The sequence below is a fragment of the Tachysurus fulvidraco genome, chromosome 20, assembly GCF_022655615.1.
Source record: "Tachysurus fulvidraco isolate hzauxx_2018 chromosome 20, HZAU_PFXX_2.0, whole genome shotgun sequence".
NCBI lineage: Eukaryota > Metazoa > Chordata > Actinopteri > Siluriformes > Bagridae > Tachysurus > Tachysurus fulvidraco.
Window position 1 is genome coordinate 9,871,329 of NC_062537.1, and position 4,886 is coordinate 9,876,214.

Below are 4,886 nucleotides of genomic sequence, written 5' to 3' on the forward strand. Positions count from 1 at the left end.
CACACAGCACGCAGTTCTGCCGTTTCTCATCAGTACAATCTATTACAATCTAACCAGACTTGTAACTTAAAAAGTTCTCAAGAGAAGAAAAGCATTTTAAGTGTTCGGGGGAAGAGGGACGGAGATGGCACTCTGAAATCCTTTCAACTGACTATCGTATTTTATCCTTAACACATCATTTGGTTGTCCGGGCAGATTTATAACCCATTAAACCTCAACATTTTGGATGCACTAACACATTCCTGCCACTAATTGCTGGATTCTACAGGATTGTATCAGTTTGTAACTGCGGGATGAAATTAAACTGTTGAAGTGTGACTGGAAGAAAATGTCTGAGCATTTAACCTGCATGTTCATTCTGAGACATATTCATCCACCAGATTTAGTCACTGCTATACTCTTATGCCCCATAGATGGCAATATTGTAAAAGTGAGTGAAATCTTAGTCACACATATGAACATTTGCAAAAGAGAAACTATTTAGCAGATTATACTGCTGTATTCTTCACTTTTGACAGGACACATAACGCCATTGCGGCATAAATGTTAAACCCTGAATAGCCGTTTTTGGCTTTTCTTTCTTTTTTTGTGAATAAAAGGCTGAGTGGGTGAGAGGGAAAGAGAGCAATGATATCTGATCACAGAAGACAGTTATCAGTTAACTTCTGGTCTCCTGTCTTTCATTTCCCTCCACCATTTTCTAATTACCTGCCTCTTCTCCATGTCACAGGCCTGCTTTCATCTTTGCTAAGGGTCAGGGGTCGTGTGTTGTAATCCTGATCTGGATGTATGTTCCTGTCTTCTCTGTGCGTGCGTGTGTGTGTGTGTGTGTGTGTGTGTGTGTGTGTGTGTGTGTGTGTGTGTGTGAGAGAGAGAGAGAGAGAGAGAGAGAGAGAAAGAGAGAGAGAGAGAAGTAGATCTCAAGGCAACTGCCATCTCCCCTTTCAGCCTTGCAGCACTTGAGTCTTTGGCCACTCAGCAAAAATGGCTGACAGAAAAATGTCACCTTGTGGAAAATCTGACAAATCATAATGACTCAGGCAGATTCCCAGGACTATTATTGGGCTGCGATCAATACCAGAATGAGCAGGAAAGAGAAACGATTATGACTGAACTGTTTCTATCAAAATCCCTTTATAAGGTTCAGGGTATCGTTTCTGAGTATGACGAATGTGATATGTTCAAATCCTCCTGCAGTGCTATTGCTCATGTAGGAGCCATTTATTATTTCTTTTGCAGAACTCTTTCTGTGATACCGTTTCCTGTATAAGAGGCTGGTCTGAAACTTGCATTTTATGGATCAATAAAATGTAACCATAACCAAACGTTCACTGTGTCCCTTCAGCCTTAATGTAACAGTCTACTCCTCATCTGCTGCAACAAAGATCGCTTGCATGATGAAATCACCGTCATTTACACCATGATGCATAGACAATTTGCATCACAATTAAGTTCTCGTAGTTACTACAAAGTTTATATAGTCACTTCAATTGAATGACTTTAATCCATCATCACTAGCTCAGTCTATAAATATTGTCAACTTGTGTTCTGTCCAATGTCGATAAAAATGACAGCATAGGAAAATATTTTGAATATAATTAAATTACAATAAACCACATGTATGATTATTAAAAATGATTGTATCATAGATTAAGCTAACTCCAGACTGTACAGTCATTTTCAGTATATACACTACTGCCCAGTAAAACTCACATGATAGATGAGGGTCTAGAGATTTTACAACACACACACACTTGGGCAAGAGGCCAGGGTTACCTCGATGCAAAAACTTGAAAACACATGTTCAGTGTTAATCAACACAACGGATGGCTGGGGTCAGATACAGTAGCCAAGAGGAAATCCAGCTGAATGGCACACTCTGATTTCACAACACTGAGATTTAGGGCTAGGGGTATTTTTAAAAGTCCCAGGAAAATTTCCACTCATCCCATTTCCTGGAGTGAAAACATAACCTTTTTTAATACCAATGTTGTGTTTTTCAAAGCTTCTAAATGTAGAGCTCATTGCCTCGTGGCAGAGTGCCTCCCCAGCCTCTATCATCTAATTATTCTTATTTTCTAGATGGAAGAAGAGAGCCAAGGGAAATTTTTAAATGGACCCCTTTTGACATTTGGCCATAACCTCAATAACAGAAGTGAAATGAGTGATACAATTTAGTGAATGAACTGTTTATTGCATTGCTGAAACTGCCTTCACAATATATCGTGTGTGTTAAAATAAACAAAGCCGATTGTACAACAAGCCTCGATTTCATTACACCTTACAGTTTGATTACATTACTATATTATCACAGGCTAGTTTTGATAATATTTTGATAATAGTTTACTTCAGCATTAAGGAAAATTGCAAACTTCTGTCAGGGTTGTGCTTGGACACTCACTGCTGGAACTCTAGGGGGCGTTCCGGCAGTGTGTCGTTTTATGTGTTGTTTGTTTTATGTTCACATGTCTTTGACCCGCCCTTTCCTTTCCCGCCTCTGAACACTGTCCCTTATGTGTTACTAATTGTCTCCTCTATTTATCCTGGCCGTGTTGTGTGTCACATCTCGGAATCCTCATCTTTGAGTAATTGTTTGTCTTCGTCCTTGATTGGCTCGATGCCGTCGGTCTTTGTATTTTGTTTTTGTAGTTTGTGTTATGGTTTTATTTCTTCTTTTGTTATGCAGCTGCTTAGTTTTCCCAGTGTTCCTGTTTCCCTTTGTTTTAGTGAATGAATTATCCCCATTTTCACTGACAACTTCAGACCGCTGTTCATTCATATGGCATGATATACTGCAACAAAAAAGCAACCTGAAAATAGTTTGTTTTTTGCAACATCCGTGTACAGGAGTCAAATTAGGAGACAGCTTGTGGCCCTCAGTACTGATAAAGACCCGGAAAGATAATCACTTTAATCAACCAAAGTCAAATGTCAGAATCTCAATCAAACCTCTCAGGAAACCCTTTTAAAATGGTGCCATCTTGTTAGAGGTTTGTTGAAAGAGTAGCTGAGTAGAAAAGGAAAGGAGGAAGAAGGATGGTGGTAAATGTTGTGTGTGTGTGGAGATTAAAATGGAAGATTGATTATTACCATAAAAAAAGGCTCAGCTAATGCTTGAAGTATTAATAATTTAGCTTCTTGTCAGAGTTTGTTACTTTGCCAACAGTTTCCCAAGTTGTCTTGTTCACTCAGCTTTATAGAGAGTGTTTAGTATTAAAACAAATGAGAAAAAGCTTAAAAGTTTTAATGATAATAAAAATTGCACAACTTGTTGCTATCACAGCGGCTCAGCAGTATAGCTTAAGGAAATGACTAGCGATACAAGATTTTTAATAGCACTAAGAGCTGTATTAATTTTCGACATTTTATGTTACTCAAATTTATATTATAACACTATGCTCACTGGCCATTTTAATAGAAACACGTGTAGTCGTGTTATCGAATAAATGCGATATTTCAACAATATGGAAGTAGCACAAGGCAAAAAATTATTAAGATACGGTTTAAAATTTTTATTTAAGGTTCACATCAAACATCAGAATAAGGAAAAATATGATCTCAGTGACTTTGGTTATAGAATGGTGTTTTTGGAAAAAGATGATCATCTGGGGATTTCATGAACATAGTCTAGAATTTACATAGAATGTTGTGAACAGTTACACAGGCAATAAACTCTTTAACTGCCCGGTTTTATTTAATCTGTGTCCATTGTTGTGTCTTATTCATGCTTTTTTCTGACAGAAGTAGAACCCAATGTGTTCTTCAGTTGTAGTAACTCATCCACTTTAAGGTTCAATGTGTTTTGCTCACTATGCTTATAAAGTATGATAATATGAGTTACTATAGGCTTCCTCTCAGAAATGTGTTTCTGTCTGCAGATTGGATGTTTTTTATTTTGTACATTCTATGTAAATTCATCAGTTCCAGCAATGAAAACCGCAGGAGATCAGCAGTTTCTGAAAGTACTGCAAGCAGCCCATCTGGCACCAACACTAATACCACAGTGAAAGTTAGCGACATCACATTCCACTCCATTCTTATGTTCATGACTGTACATGAACTGAAGTTCTAGATCTGTATCTTCATGGTTTTATGCATTGTGCTTTCAACACTATTGACATTTATTACTATTATTAATACTAAAATTCAAACATGATAGTAATGAAAAATCTGTCACGAGCCACAAGCATTTTTATTGCTCCTTGTCTCAAAAAGTGCCAGAATGATCCTTTTTATTGCAGACTATATCTCGCTTTGAAGCCATAATTCATGCTGTGGACCCTAGAGACTTGTCAGTACCACTTTTTGTGAAGTGGTGCTGCTGAAACTCTTATATAAGAGGTTATGGTGGAAACTGATGAAAAACAGTTTCTAGGAATATTAGTTTTGCCCTTTTCATGCCGAGGGTGTTTGTAATAAAACAGCTCCTCTGTGATAAAAACCCTTACATTCAGACGACAATAAATTAGCAGCATAAGCAAGGTTTCTCTTCCTGCATCTCATGCTTGTGACATATACAGCAACATGTTCTCATAAATCTATTTGCTGGAATGTACAATCATGATGCTGTGTAATGACCAGTTCATCACACTGTTGATGCAACTAAAATTTCAAAGAATTTTAACTCGTCCATCGTTAAGGGAGTGCTAGAGTTGTTTTCAAAAAGCTGTGAATGTTTTTTTTTTAAAGAAAAAGGCTTGAAAGGCATGAAAAGGCTTCAGAAGCACTCTCAGTGCTGGTTTCTAATTGATCACATGCATCATCATTATTTTATGCCACAGGCAGGTTTTAAAAGAACATGTTGCCCTTGCTCTGAAAAATATGGTGCTCAAAAATAAGACTTTTTATTTAACACGTGGAGGTGATAACAGTCATGTTATGTAGTA